The 17,024-nt window shown below is 38.5% G+C and overlaps 1 protein-coding gene and 1 pseudogene across 5 annotated transcripts in view; one reads left to right on the top strand and one right to left on the bottom strand.

Annotated features, from left to right (window-relative positions):
• The window catches only part of RERE (arginine-glutamic acid dipeptide repeats), a 409,996-nt gene that overhangs the window by 177,604 nt on the left and 215,368 nt on the right, over positions 1–17,024 (bottom strand). The window lies entirely within an intron of this gene.
• LOC129654408 (uncharacterized) lies at positions 8,445–8,558 on the top strand (annotated as a pseudogene).

Here is a 17,024-nt window from a genome sequence, read left to right as displayed (position 1 = left end):
TGAACACATTTGCAATATGTTAGTTGTTTGAAGATGGTGCTGACAGTGACAGCGACATTCCGCATCCTGGGGAGTGAATCACTTGTTGCACGTGACACGGCCAGAAAAGTTACACAACTCTATCACTCATCAGTGGTGGGGTAGGAGTGAAAAGGAAGTTCAAGAACAGGGGGAGGGCGTGACCCTGGCCTGTAGACCTCCAAAATTCTCTAGAAGTTTCACAAATTAAACTATCACATTACTTCAGAAATAAAAATCACTAAGATTACTATGATTAAAGAGACATCACACAGATTGTACTATTAAAAACTGATGCTGAAATACCTTGAAAAGATTTCACCGAGTCAACATGTGGTTTATGAAAGTGGTTTCTCAAACTTGTTAGACTCAAGATTCCTTACACTCATAGAAATTAATGAGGCATTCAAAGAGCTTCAGTTTATGTGGGTCATATCTTATCAACATCTGCTATATCAGAAAATTAAAGAAAACTTTTAGACATTTTTACTAATTCATTTAATGATATAACCTCATTACGTTAATATAAATAATTACAATAAGTAACTATCCTTTTAAAGCAAATGAGCAATACTTATGTTTTTACAAATCTCTTACATTTGGCTTAAGGAAAAAAATTCTCACATCTGATTCTGCAGTCCTCTGAATCTGCAATCACACCTCATTCAGCCTTTGTGAAGCTCCACGGTACACTCATGAGAGAATGAAGAGTGAAAAGGCAAATGATGTCTTGGTGTCATCATGAAAGCGGACTGACCCTGCAGACCATGGACCAACCACACATGAGAAGAGCTGCTCTACAGGATGAGGCGAACAAGCTGCACAAACAGCCCCAGATGCCTCTCTCTCAGACTCTGGTAGTTGAAACAATTTTATTAATAGCAAATGGAACCATAGCTGGAAATGTTTGAAAAGCATACATGTAGTCAGAAATCAGATATTAAACAGATTTTATTTTTACTTATACAGACATTCCAATAGTGAGCAGGAAGTTAAAGAAAATCTAGGTAAGAAGCCTCATTTCAATCTAAGATTTTTTCTTGCTAAAATTTGAACTTATGATACTGAGAAATATTTAAAGCTTGATTTAAACAAGAATACAAACAGATCTATACTAAACAGTTACACTTTAAACCAGTGGTGAATCTATTAAGCTGAAAGCCTGCTAGGAAAAAGTAGGTAGAGTAACTTGGGTAACTTATTCAGCAATTTGCAATTCCAGCAACTCTGTGGCCATTTCAAATATGGTGTTGCCTCTTACCCAAGAAAACTGGCAACATGAAACATCAACTTTTAAGAAACAAAAAGAAACCTTCTAGCTTACCATAGGATGTTGAATCATCATCTTTTATCAAGATGAACATAACTATTTTACATGAATCCAGCATTTCCTCTGTCTAGGCGATAACTTTTTTGTACCATCATTTTCTGAATTAAACTGCAAAATGTACAGCTGGTAACACCGAAAAATAAAACACCTTTTAGTAGCACGAAGATTTTTAGAACTGAGTATTTGCACTTCTAAGGAACACTAATATAGGTTCAGAAATTATTTAATTCAAATAATATCAGCCTACATAATAATACAAATCCAATTCCAGCTAATACATTCTGCGTGTCACTTAAGTCATGTCTGACTGTGACCCCATGGGCTGCAGCTCCCCAGGTTCCTCTGTCCATGGGATTCTCCAGGCAAGAATACTGGAATGGGTTGCAATGCCCTCCTTCATGGGATCTTCCTGACCCAGGGATCAAACCCACTTCTCTCCTAGTCTCCTGCATTGGCAGGCAGGTTCTTTACCACATTTTAAGCTTGTCAATGCTGCTGCTGCTGCTGCTAAGTTGCTTCAGTCATGTCCAACTTTGTCCGACCCGAGACGGCAGCCCATCAGGCTCCACCGTCCCTGGGATTCTCCAGGCAAGAACACTGGAGTGGGTTGCCGTTTCCTTCTCCAATGCGTGAAAGTGAAAAGTGAAAGTGAAGTCGCTCAGTCGTGTCCGACTCTTCGCGACCCCATGGACTGCAGCCTACCAGGCTCCTCCGCCCATGAGATTTTCCAGGCAAGAGTCCTGGAGTGGGGTGCCATCGCCTTCTCCGAAGCTTGTCAATAAACAACCTCAAATAGTTTGGTTTAAAAGGGGAAAATTCAACAGGAACCCTAAAAAATTCATGTTTTCCTATTTCACTTTATGAAACCAGTCTGTCTTAAGTATCAATCATATTTATTTTTCTTTCCTTTTGACTTAAACCAAAACAAAGACCGCAACCTTTAATACCAACCAATCTATTTTTAACTGTTCCATCTAGAACCATTCTTCTAATACAAACATGCCCTGAGAGCTTATCTCAGTCCACATGCCAGACAACAAAGGCCCACTGGCCTGTTGGAAGAGAGATGGAAAGCAGGAAATGAGAGGGCTGAGCTAATCCCAGATAATTGATCAGGGTATTCAGTCAAGTACAGCCGCTCTGAGGAAATGCTGCTTTAAAAAGAAAAGAAAGGAAGAAAATCAAAAGAGCCTATGACCAGAGCTACAATTCACTTCAAAATGGGTTAATTTTTGCCAAGAAGATCCCCCATCATGCTCAAGCACCAACACAACTTATATAAATGTTAATATCTTTTGAAGGAAGATCTTTTAAAATCTTTCATCCTCTATCCTTTTTCAGAAGTGTTTTAATTTGAGGATTTTGCCTTATTGTTTTGGCTCATCTTTTTTTCCCCTAAACCAGCTTTATTGAATTATATTTCATAAACAGTAAAACTGTGTTTGACAAATGTGTTGTGTAACCACCACCACAATCAAGATAAGGAATATTTCCATTATCACAAAAAGACTCACTTCCTTTAGAATTAATTGATGAATCTGCTCTGCTGAAAAAGCTTTTATGCCAGAGAATGTTTAAAAAAAAAAAAAATTTTCTAAGTTCCTTCCTCCATTTAACACAAGGAGAAATTAATATGCAGAAAGACAACTCTGAGTCAGCTGTGATGCTTCTTTCTACCAGATGATGCTGGAGACCATACAGACAACAACCCAATGCTCTTCAAAATCAAATAATTTACTAGACAAAACTAGGTTGAGATGTAAAAGACTTCCTAAAAACCCCAGTATACGATAACAGTTACAGAAACAATAGCGCTGAAGTGAGTAAAATTTTTCAAATTAATTTTACAGCATAATTTCCTCAAATCATGTAATCCGTATTTAATGAGCTTCTTCCAGGTATCAGGCTGTTCTTGTGGGGACAGGCACTAAGGATTTGGGAGAGGAAAAGAACAGATAAAGACCCAGTCTTGACAGAACATTCCAGTGTAGGGACAGACCCTCTGGTCAATCTCTCCACCCTTCCCCTAAAATGTCTAGGGTGGGCAGCCATTATTTTCTCCAGGGGATCTTCCCAACCCAGGGATCAAACCCACGTCTCTTGCATTGCAGGCAGACTCTTTATCCTCTGAGCCACCAGGGAAGCCACCTCCCCTCCAACCAAAAGTGAGAGAAGAGTTAAGTGTTTTAAAAAAGCAACTAGCAGTAAAATCTGCCACTTAGTAACCTTACAATCCTAAGCAAGTAGCATTTTTTTATACTGAATTTGGTCTTTTTGGGTATCCTTTTCCTTAAAACTAGCTGTCTTCTCAAAAGCACCTGAAATTGGCAGGAAGAAGAGTACTCTGTGACTTGATTGCATCATACAGAGAAAGCCTTCATACAGAGGGCTTCACTTGTGGCTCAGTAAAGAATATGCCTGCAATGCGGGAGACCTGGGTTCGATCCCTGGGTTAGGAAGATCCCCTGGAGAAGGGAAAGGCTACCCACTCCAGTATTCTGGCCTGAAGAATTCTATGGATTGTATAGTCCATGGGATTGCAAAGAGTTGGACACGACTAAGTGACTTGTTCAAATGAGTGACTTTCACGTTCATAAATTTTCTTTCTTTACAGAGAAAGGGGCTAAAAAACCTTGATAAATCCACACACCCATCTCCCTATCCACAGGAACAGAAACCCAAGTCTCTGTCTCTCAGCCATAGCTGAGCTTTGCTCACAAAAATTCTGAAAGTTTTTTTTAAAAAAAAAAACAACCTTCTTTACCTTTGTCTTTTATAAAATCTATTAAGAAAATTTCATAGGCATAAAGGTATAAAAAAGTAAGAAACTAAGGGGCAAACATATTTTAACAAATAAAACATGACCAAACCTGAAGCAGTTGCCTGTGCAGTCCTTCTAGACAGGTTTCATGTCACTCTCCCAGAGGTAACCACTATTTGAATTTACTGTTGGTCATTCCAATGCAATGCTTTATTTATGCTTTTACTTCATATGTACATATAACTAAAACTATAATGTATTGCTTGGCAGTTTTTACACTTTACATAAGCAACACCATATTGATTTCCCCTGCAATCTCTTTATTCAGTATTATGCTTGCATGATTCTCCATTCCCTAGTTCATTCATTTTAAATGATACATATTACCTCTATGTACAATACTGCACAATTTGTTGAAAAATTTAATACTGACAGATTACTTGGGTCATTTCTAGTTTTTCACTACAAGTACAACCAAGGCTGCTACTCTAAGCAATTTTTTTTTGTTACACCATGAGGCTTGTGGGACTTTAGTTTCCCAACCAGGGACTGAACTCAGGACCTTGGCAGTGAGATCACAGTGTCCTAATCACTGGACTACCAGGAAATTCCCCTATAAGGATTCTTATTCATGTCTGTGTAAGTGTCCAAATGTTCAGTGCCACAGCTGAATATTCAAAGACAACAGTATACCACTCTTCATCACATCCTCTGATATCAACACCTGTAGGATCTATACTGCTGTCCCAGTTTTATTCTTCATATTGGTAATTCACTACCTTTTCTCTGTCTCTTCTCTATCATCTTTATAAGAATTTAAGTTTCATTAGTCATTCCAAAGAAGCAAGTTCTGATATTATTATCTTTAATGCACACTTCCCTATTAATTCATTAATTTGATCTCTTATTTTCATTATTCCCTTCCTTTTCCTGGGTTTAAATTATTTTTAAATCTCTCTATAAAGATACTGATTTTATTCTTTCTTATTTTCATATATATTTAAGGGTAAAAATTTACCTCTGAGCATATCTTTAGCTACATCCAATAATTCTGATAACTCATAATTTCATTAATCATTCAATGTAATGTATTTTCTAGTTTCCAATGGACTTTTTGTTTGGCTTATAGACTAGTTAGACGTGCACTGCTTTATTCCACACATTTCTAGATTTTCCAGATAATCATTTTGGTTTTTTTTTTTCTAACCTAATTCTATTATGCTCAGAGAACATGATCTATGTGATTTCAATTCTCTAAAGTATGTTAAGACTTGCATTAAGATCCAACATAGTCATTTCTGATTAATATCCTACAGGTATCTGAGAAGAATGCATATTCTTCGGTAACTGAGCACAGTTTCTTCTGTTAGTGGGCACAGTTTCTTCTGTTAGTGGGCACAGTTTCTTCTGTTAGTGGGCACAGTTTCTTCTGTTACTGGGCACAGTTTCTTCTGTTACTGGGCACAGTAATTGTGTTTACAACAACTAACTTAAATTTTTAAACTATGCTGTTCAATATTCGGGCTTCCCATGATGTCACAGTGATTTAAAAAAACAAACCGCCTACCAATGCAGGAGACTCAGGAGATGCAGGTTCAATCCCTGGGTCAGTAAGATCCCCCAGAGGAGGAAACCTATGTTCTTACTCATTTATAATCTACTTGTTTGCTCAGTTACTGAAAGGGATCTTTTAAAATCCTTCTAATTTTCCAAACAGTCACTAACAATTTAGAATCAACTACAGTATATTCATACAATGCATTATTACATAGGAATCAAAAATGTTACTGTAACATACAAAAACATAGATGCATTTTACAAACAATATGCTAAGCTAACGAAACCAGACACATATAAATACATATCACATGACACCCTTTACATATAAAGTTCAAAGGTAGGCAGAACTAATTTATGATGTCAGAGCTCACAACAGTAGTTACTATAGGGTTAGTGTCTGGGAGGGAGCATGAGAAAGGTTTCTGGAGTGCTTACAACATTTTATTGCTTGATATGCACAGAAGTCACACAGAACTTACACACACATATAACCCCACACATGGTACATATACAAGCATACGTCAATCCTACTGCAGGTGTACACTTCAGATCACGGCAATGAAGTAAACTGTGCCATCAAGCAAGTGACATGAATTTTCTGGTCTCCCAGCACATAAGGGACTTAAGCACCTGAGGATCTGGGTACCCACGGTGGGCCCTGAGGGACAACTGTAGAAACCAGTCTCCTGAGGAACAATTGTAGAAACACCCCTACATGTTCCCATCTGCTTGTAGAAGCAAGCCACGTACTCCTTTGTCCTCCACACATGCCACAGCATCCTTATCCAGGGACCACCTCACCTCAAAAATGCTCATAGTGTTGCTGATATTAGAAGGCACAGAGCCTTTAAAGATGAAATCTAGAGAGACTCTAATTGAATATATTAGTAAGGCGTTACATTCGATGCTGCCTTCTAAAACCAGCCCTGAAATCAAAGTAGATTATGACCAATTCCTCCTGATCCTGATAAACTATCAAGGCTGTAGACACACTTAAAAAGGGAAGATGTCATTCATAAGGTGTAACTGAAGCCTCTCCTGAAAGAAAGCAGTGAACACTGTTTTTTATCATAACATTTTTTGTCTATGTTTGCTATTTCCACAAACTCCTCTTTGATTACAGATCATGTCTTTCCTAGAAGACTATTTGGCAGCGAGCTGCTGACAAAGTATTGATGGCAGCCCTCCCTACCCACAGCCTTATTAGCATTTCTATTGCTGCACTGCACACACTGGCGTTATAAATCACACACACTCAGTGTCATGCACAATAATCAAACAGTTACCTAACAATGAAGGGTATTACAAATGCATCGAACTAATCTTTGAATATATGTTCTAATAATTAAATTCCATTATGGTTTGTTTCTACCTTGAAGCCTAAGGCAGCAACACAGAAATCAAGTGCCATCCACAGTGCCCTCACATTTGCCATGAAATGTCACTTACAGAGTTCACATCCAATTACTGAACACGACCAGCCAGAGCATCTATCACTTACATTAAAACAAGCAGAACCCAGCAGTAGGGCTGTTGGTAGCCATCACATGGCTTAAATGGATTTCTCACCTTTCAAATATCAAGAGGTCCTCTTTCCCAGAACATCTCACTAAGGGGTTTGGCCTTTTAACAAAGAGAGCTGCCCAAGCTGAAAGAAACATTCAAAAGGCAGGACATGTTGCAAAGCCCAGCTCAGAGCCAGAGACATCTGCCCCTTGTGTTTAAATACAAAATAGTAAAAGATCCTCTATGAGAAAAATAAATACACATAAAAAGGAAGCTTTTGTCAAGGCTACTAACAAAGAAGCAAAGTTATATTAATACCATTAAGTCCTTGTTTTTGGCCAGTGTCCCACTGAAATTAAGGAGCCCTCCCAGACAGAAGACCTATTAATTTCCTAGTTTTTAAGAACAGAGAAATTGCCCCTGAAGTCCTTACCTGGAGCCCAAATCTAAGCCAGTTACCAAACTCAAGCCTGTGAGCTCCGGTGTCATTGCCTGTTATTCATGCACAGTCACCTGGACCACGGCAAACTAAATTTCACAGATTTACAGAAAGACACATGAGAACTCTCCACCCATCACAAACAGTGACCTTTAAAACTAGGATCATGGTAAATCCCCTAGTTCTCTAAGCCCAGAAAAGCTTTTATTGTCAAAAGAAGCTTAATAGCTGACTCTAAGCTATTACCACATAATATAGTCACTGCTTATCTATTAACAACATCACCATATTCTGCAATTTGACGGAATCACTACATACAAGGTGAATTATGGGAAAGCATTCTCAGCTCTCCCAATGTGATGTCAGAGAAAGTGTCCTATTGGCAGTAAATAACTATTGGGGCACAAAATGAAACAGTGCCCAGGAAGATTTAAGATCATCACACAAAAGAGGAGAGAGTGGAATCAACTGCCTGGGGAACCAAGAGAGGCAACTGCCTTTTCACATTTATGCAGAAATCAATACCTGGTAACTACATCTCAAATCAGGCTCTAGAACAATGGATCTTAACCACTGCTAGACCTTCTGTCTCTCAAGAAAATGTGCATGCCATGCAAAGTACTGCATGAAATGTCTGAACAGTCACAGGCTCCCAGTTTGAGCACCATGACACTTATCACCCCACAATGTAAATTTGGTTTTGTACTGTCTGTACCCTACTCAGCATTTTATATGAATGATGTGACTAACCCAAGCAATGAAACATTAAGTTGCCCTCAAGAGGTACCTTAATCTGAAAACCTTCACCTGGCCATAATTCAGTGAATAATAGGGCACTCCTAGGCACTAGCTAAAGGCAAGGTCCTCACCCAACAGGAATCTGGGTTCATTGTGACAGGAGACACAAAATGTGTGGCCTTTCCATGAACAAGTACCCAACACATGTTCCCCTGCACCTCCATGTGGCTTCGGGGCAGGACCAGTGAGACAGGGCTCAACACTGGAAGAAAAAGTACAGTATTTAGTGGGGAAGCTTGATACCTAGAGTCTGTCCAGTCCACACGTGGGTGGGCCATGATTAATCTTATAAAGTCTTATGAAGAACCTCTCTTTTCAAGGAGAAATAAAGAAAGAAAAAGAGATTTCAACTATATGCCGTTCTGGAAAAGGCAAAACTGCGGAGACAATAAAAAGATCAGTGATTGTCAAAAAATAAAAAATAAAAAAAAATAAAGGCAAGGTCCTCACCCTCCCACCCACTTGTCATAATATCTGAACAGCGAGGAAAAGTCCTCTAACATTACCCTAGCAACATGAGGTCCTATCCTCTAAGCAAATCATCCTAAGGGCAGATTATCCCTAGACAAAATGCTGACTCCAACAAAGCTAGTTTCAAATAAAATAGTAACTAAAACTAAATCACAGTTTCTGAACAACAGTACTGAATGTTAGGTTTTCCATTTGTGTGTGAGTTACATATAAATTTCTCAGTCTATGATATCACAAACCCAGATTCAGCTATTATGCAAAAATTTCATTATTGCGCCTCTATTACACAATAGAGGCAGAGAAATAATGACCACTGTCTTCTATTATAAGCAGAAAATGGCATGAGTCTTGGTCCCCTTTCCCAAAGGTGTCATAAATAGAGTCTAATTTATCTTCAGTTGATCCAGCCATGATGTTCCAACATGTAGCCTATACTCTGACATGCCTTTGTATCACAGATACGAAATAGCCAGAATTACGTAAGAAAGGTGAAACACATTTAAAGAAATAGAGTGTACAAAGACTCATATTTTAATGAAAGTTCATAAAAACTACATTCAAATCTCATCAACACTGAAGCTTCTCACATAGCAGAAATCCACTGTCTTTTAAGAACCTGGCCATAACTATCCTCCATTTTTCCTAAGACAAGATATAACATATTTCCTAACTCACAGCATTTCAAAAAAAATAAACATTGCCATGACATTTTCTTGTGAATACATTTGAATGAACTCTAAGAAAATCTTTCTGTCATTTTTTTTCCTATAAAGCAGTCCACAAAAATGTAAAAGCATGAACTCAGAGCACGAATTCATATAATTCTCCCAATTAACTCTGGGAAAAACATAATATTATCTAGGTATAATACTCCCCTTCTTATGAAAAGCACACATTCATAAAGTGGACCATTTGATAAATATATAAAAATCTATGAATAAGCTGTTCTTCATGCACAGTTGAATTTTTATATAAAATAATTAATAAAGTAGCAAGGATATGAAATCTAGAGGTTGACTATCACAAAAGATAAAAGAGGCTAAAACTAACCAAATATAAATAGTAAAATGGAAAGACACATCAAAAATTAACAAGATGTTGTGATGTAATTTGGCAAGATCTTTTCTTCGAAGTCCATCAACCTATCACAGAGCCCTATGTAAATACCCCCTTACAGAGGATAACGGTAGCCAAATTACTAGAAGCAGGTATTAAATACCCTAAACATGTAGAAAAAAGTTCACAAATAAAAACCAAGGTGACTTGAACAGTTCACAGCATAATCAAATAACCATTACCATGTAATCTGGTTCATTTACTTTGGAACTCATCTCATGCAATACAGTGAAACCAGCTTGATACAGGTGAACAAAACCAAATGTGAAACCTTTAAGTTTTACTCTAATGTATTGCACAATAAAATTAAAATGCAATGCAAATAAACTTTGGATGACATCCAAAAAATGTAATTTTATAAAACAGCATTACCAAACTATATAAAATGTTTTTTAATCTGCACTGAATTTTTAAAACTGACATATAATTACATAGAAAAAAATGCAGAGACCTTAGGTACACTGTTCAGTTAGTTTTTATGAAGATGTACATAGACCCCTTATGACCCAAATCCATTCAGAAAGTTCTCTCAAGTTCTTTCCCAACCAATCTCTACCCTACCGGTAGAGGCAACCACTGATTTGATTTCTATTATAGAGACCAGGATAGATCTCTATATTTAATTTTTTAAAAAATTGTTTAAGTGATTGCATGGTTTTCATTCCCACCAGCAAAGTAGGAGAGTTTCTTGCCAGAAAGGCATCCTTGACAATCAATCAGTTGTCAGCCATTTCCATTTAGCCATTCTAGTGGCTCTATGGTGGCATTTATTGTATTAATAGTTTTAACTTACATTTTCCTGATGACTAATGATATTGAGTACTTTTTCATGGGCTTATCCTCCAGTCATACATCCTTTTTCCCAAAGTGTCTCTATATTCGTCATTTTTAAAAACTGAATTGCCTTATTAAGTTGCAGCAGTTTTTTGAGGTTTTTAATGTATTCTAGATTCACTTCCTTTCTTATGTTGTAAACATTTTCTGTCTGAGGCTTCCTCTATGAATATTAACAATGTCTCCTGATGAATTTTTTTTCTTTTATTGTCAGTATATTAGGGGTTCAGTCATGTCCCATTCCTTGCAATCCCATGGATTGTAGCCCACTTGGCTCCTCTGTCCAAGGAATTCTCCAGGCAACAATTTTGGAGTGGGTAACCATTCCTTTCTCCAGGGGATCTTCCTGACCCAGGGATCGAACCCAGGTCTCCTGCACTGCAGGCAGATTCTTTACTGTCTGAGCCACAAGGGAAGCCCCTAGTATCTTCTACCTCCTCTTTTAAGAAATATTTATCTACATCAAGGTTGTAAAGATATATAATTTTTACTTTACATTTAAGTCAATGATTGTTCTCAAATTAACTCTCACGTATGGGGTGCGTTAGGGTTAAATTTTGGCTTTTGTTTCTGTTTGTCATATGGATATTCAATTGTTTCAGCCTATCTGTTGAAGATTTTCTTTTCCCATTGAAAACAGTTTGATAGTATATGTATAGATTCATTTAAATTTACACCTTAGCCCTTGAGATCACTGGCATCTTAATCTCACTTTGTATGGTATCTTCAAAACTGGAAAGCAGCATTTCCTCTTATTAACATACTGTATGGTAAACATATGAAAGGTTTTATGTAAAGAAAACCAATAGTAATGTTGACCCAATGGTTATATTTTTTGAGACTTTTCCCATCTGAATTATAAGTATATTTTATAAGTGTATACTTATCTAATATGTATGCATACACACTGAACCGCTGTGACACTTCCAGTGGCTACTGTTTGTTAGTGAGACATGTAGAAACCTCAGCTACCACTGCATGCTGCTATATCACACATCAGATAAATGTATATAGCAGATATGATACGAAACATTTCCTCAAATCTCCAATCCCAGTCATCAAACCAGTTGCCCCTTTTGCTCAAAATAAAAAATTTCTGAAAAGTTGGTATGTTTTAAGTCACCTTCTAAGAGCTACACCAAAAGGGAAAATGCAAAGTTCTAAAACTTACATTTGGGGTGAGGTGGTGAGACGGAGGGGGGAAATAGCATCTTCCCACCATCAATGGTGAGATTTCACAGGTCAATCTGAGCATTTATTTAGGAAGACAGACTTCTTGTATGCCTGAACCTGGACTAGAAAAAAATTTTAGAAGAAAACTGAGTAACTACGTCTCTGATATGACTAAGACCAGAGCATGGGGAAACTCAGTGGGGTTAGGGGGCCACGTTCAGCTGGTAATTGATAAACTGCTCCTTCATTCTGGTATTCTGTACCCATCCCTCCCCTCAGAGCTTATACAGGAATGGGGCAGCCGTGACAAACAGCAGGTCACATTTTAGGAATTCATGTGTTTGTGATCCTAGGCTTAGAGAAAACCATTTCAATAAAAACTAAGATACAGGACGTAGGAGGACAGCAGCAGAATTTGCTTCCTCACTCCCCACCATAAAAGCAGATCCACTAGAAAGGCAAACCAAACTCTTGCTGCCAACACCACAAAATGGGGTGTCAAGGTATCTTCATGAATCCCCAAATACAAGTAGGTGGGAGAGCTTAAACCACCCACAACCATAAGAGCTGTGGAGACTAACATCTGTAGGGGAGAAAGCTGAAGGAATGGTATACTTCACAAACCTAATATCTGGAGGATCTCAAAATCTCCAACAAGTAATGATGTGAGTCTATCTGCTAACATCAGCTTGCGACTGCAGGGGTTTTGTCATGGGGATGCAGGTTAGTACAGAGACCAGAAAAGGCTAAGCAGTCTAACCACAGATGAGCTCTAAAAACTCACACAGCTTCCTCCAGCAGAATGCCCCATAACAAACAAGAAACTACCAGGAATGGGGTACAGATTAAGGAGAACAGGAACAACAGGAAAGGAAAAAGAAGAGCCAAAAGAAAATAAAGTAGGGGAAGAGAGTCAGAACTCACAAAATGTAAGGGCCCTATTTTTAACATCACACAGCAACAGACGAGGGAGCTCCATGAAGCCAAACAAATGACTTGGAACCACACACACCTTATAAAAGGTGAATAAAACCAAATGTGTGCAAAAATAAGCAAAAGTACTGAGGTTAAACCTCATACAACATTATTAATGGCAGGGGGGCACGGGGGGTGGGGGTGGGGCAGAATAAGGAGGACAGTTATCCTACAAGGAAAGCACAGCAAAAAACACTTGCGCACGTGCGCACACACTCACACACACATGAAACCAACACAGTAACAAACTGTTTCAAAACAGGCTAGACGATATTATAAAGTAAATGATAGAAGACATTAGAAAGCAATAATATCAGACACAGGAAAACTTAGAAATGAAGACTCAACCAGAAGGAATACAAGAGTAGACGAACACAGCTAGCAATGCCTTACAAGAAAGAGAAGGCAAGAAGAAGAAAATTTTAAAGTCAAAACAGAAATTAAAAAAAGGATTCAGGAGAAAATGACAAATATTAAAAGCTAGGCAAGGAAAAACTAACAAACATAAAGATAGCAGAAGCTCCTGGAAAAGAAAACCCAATCAAAGGAAAAAACAAACACTAAAATGTGTAATTCAAGAAAATTGTCCTAAAATTAAAAGATTTGAAACTTCACACTTCACAAGGACACCATATACTTAAACACACCAATCCAGAAGACCAAGCTTAAGATACATTCTGTTAAAATTATTGCATATGACAGGAAACAAATTTTCTTCAGGCATCTAGGAAAAACTAACACGTGAATTATAAAACAAAGATAATTAAATTTTCAACAGACTTCACCAGCAGTGCTTTATGCCTGAAGAAAATGTAGTTGCATATTTAAGGCACTCAAGAAAAGAAAACGTGCTATGGAAACGATAGTTACTAATACAGTACTGCAAACTTGAAAGTTGCTGAGAATAGATCTTAAAAGTTCTCATGACAAGAAAAAAATTTTTGTACATGTATGGTGACAGCTGTTAACATGACTTACTGTGGCGATCACTTCACAATATATTCAAAAAATATTAAACTGGGCACAAACAACCTGTTTTGCGCATTTAAGAAGTCAGAGACTATGCTTCTCCATACAACTAAAATGACTAGAGAGACATCCATGTAAGGACTAGTGGTTAAAGATGAAATAAAGCTTTACTTGAAGATCTAAGACCAAATAAGCGTTATGCTGGGAAATATTATCTATTTTATAAATTGCATTTCAACCCAGTAGAAATGTGACCCAAATGGCCCTGAATGTGTTCTTGAAAATCACATATCACTAAAAGAAACCACGCAATCCAGAAGAAATGCCAAATGTGGATGGAGCATCTGAACACACAGACAGCAGGGACATGATCAGACCACTGGGGTCACATCAAACGACTTGGAAACCACCTGAAGAGGTTGTTCCAGCAGCCAACCATGGAACAATCTGGGCTTCAATAAGGATTAACAATTGCAATTATTTGAAACCCATCAGTATGTTTAAGGGTACCCCATGCATTATTTGAAAACTGGGTAAATAAAGAGAAAGAATCAAGCTTTTATCTGGTCTTTTCTAAGTAAACGGTATAATTGGGTAGGCAAATCACAGATAGTCAGGAAACACTGCCATACAAAGTCATCCTAGCTAATAAATGAAAATGAAATGATGGAATCTCATAATTTTGCAACTCCCAAGGAATTACTGGATACAGGAAATAACCCGGGGATGGGGGTGCAGGGAGCAAACAGACACCCTAAGCCTCCTGGTATAAGCATAATTACTTGCAATCTTGCCCAAATGGGTCAGAAGTCTGAACAAACCTCTGGATTCAGCTATTAATGTGCAGGAAATGCAGTTGACAGAGGCACATCATTACTCCCCTAGCAATTAACAACATCTAGTTTGTGGGAGATTCTTCAGGTCAAATAGCTTGGCTTCTTCAATAAAGTGTTTGGAAAATAAAGAGATGAAGGGTGGCAGGAAATCTACAGATTATAACAGACTTAAAAGATGTGTGTGCACACTCAGTTGCTCAGTCATGTCCAACTCTTTGCAATCCCATGGACTGTAGCCTGCCAGGCTTCTCTTTCTTGCCGTGGGATTTTCCAGGTGAGAATACTAGAGTGGATTGCCATTTCCGACTCCAGGGGACCTTCCCAGAACAGGGATCGAACCTGTGTCTCCTGCATTGGCCGGTGGATTCTTCACCACTGAGCCACCAGGGAAGCGACTTAAAAGACATTACAGGGAAAACAAAACTACAGTATCCAGAGACCACACTTGAGATATAAAGCTGTAAAAGAACATAAAGAAACCAGTACTTCAAAAATCAGAGCAGTGGTTAATTTTGTAGGGGAGGAGGGGACTGTCATCACAGAGGAACTGGGAGATGGCTGGTGAAGTCCTATTTCTTGACCTGTGGGGTAGCTGAACATTCTAATTCATTACACTATACCATATGCTTTGTGTGGTTATTTGTATTTGTGATTTACAGTAAGGAGTTTTGTTGTTGTTGTTTTAAAAGAAACCACTAACCCAGCTCACCTGCCTTCTGCCTAAGAAAAGGCATCAGCCGAAAGCTCCAGTAACCGAGGAGGAAACTGAGGAAAAGGGGAGCACACCTGGAGCATAAGCCTCATCACAATGAAGTAAAAGAACGTCATCTCGGGCAGATTTCAGCTGGAGACCAGATGCTACAGATGCACTATGTGCAGCAGATAAAGGATGCATTTTACCAATGTTCACAAATGTATACATTTCATAATTATGTGGTTAGTAGTTAAAAGACAAAATAGCAACCAAACCAAGAGAACTAAATTAGAAAATGTATGTAAGGAACTAGAGACAAGATATAAGAAAGCAGATGGAAAGTCTACAAAAGCAATGAATAGCTGCCGAGCATGAAAACAGACAACAGACGGATGAGAACGTCATCCTTGGACTAAGAACACTGGCCAGGAAACTGAGGTTGAAGAACAACCTTAAAGTATAAACAAGTAGAACGAAACTAAGCATTAAATTACTTTCCCATACTCATAACAAATGCCACCATTCCTAACAGAACAAGCCCTTTCCAGTGTCTGGATCTCGTAACCCTTAAGGAATTCCTTACCCCTTCTCACACACCCAGCAGCTAGTCAGTGAGCAGGAAATCTTGGATGTCCTGTCACCCTGTCTTCCCAATGAGTTCTCCCTACCGCGAATCTAATTTTCTTAAAGCATAATTTTGATCTTGTACTCAACTGGTTAAAAAAAAAAAAAAAAAACCATCCATGGTTCCCCAGGCTTCTCTGGTGGCTCAGATGGTAAAGAATCTGCCTGCAATGCAAGAGACCAGGGTTCAAGCCCTGGGTTGGGAAGGGAATGGCAACCCACTCTAGTATTCTTGCCTGGAGAATTCCATGGACAGTGGAGCCTGGCAGGCTACAGTCCATGGGATCCCAAAGTGTCAGACACGACTGAGTGACTAACACTTTCATGGTTCCTCAACCACAAATCCAGTTTCTCAGCAATACTTTCAGAGACAGGCATATCTTTCCAGCTCTATCTCTGACCACTCCCTTGACCAAACCTAGCTAGACTCCAACATTCAACAAAAATACTCTACTTCTATCTTGTGTCTAAAAAGCTTTTCTATTTTCCCATCTAAATCCTTCAAACTCAAAAGCTTCACTTTGAGGGTACCCTTGCCAAGCCCTGCCCATGGGACGCACTCTAACACTTCCAAGTCTCCATTCTCTGCAAGTATGTGGTGATCCTTCCTGCTCATTTCGAACCACATGAGCACAGAGGCCACACCTGATTCATATTTTTACATTCAACAAAAATTTATTAAGCTCCCACTATGTGCCAGACACCATATGGCCCTAGGGCTGTTGTTGTTCAGTCGCTCAGTCGTGTCCAACTCTTTGCAACCCCATGGACTGCAGCATGCCAGGCTTTGGCAATAAACAAAACAGGCAAGCATCTCCCTCCTTCCTCCAATCCCTTGGACCTGCCCACTCCACAACTCTTTCCTTCTACACAATGGACTTATTATACACACAGTAATCATTTAATGAATGTTGACTGAA

Source organism: Bubalus kerabau, chromosome 5 (assembly GCF_029407905.1).
Source record: "Bubalus kerabau isolate K-KA32 ecotype Philippines breed swamp buffalo chromosome 5, PCC_UOA_SB_1v2, whole genome shotgun sequence".
In the NCBI taxonomy this organism is placed as follows: domain Eukaryota; kingdom Metazoa; phylum Chordata; class Mammalia; order Artiodactyla; family Bovidae; genus Bubalus; species Bubalus kerabau.
The sequence above is the reverse complement of the archived record's forward strand: the minus strand, read 5'-3'. Positions and strand labels throughout refer to the sequence as shown.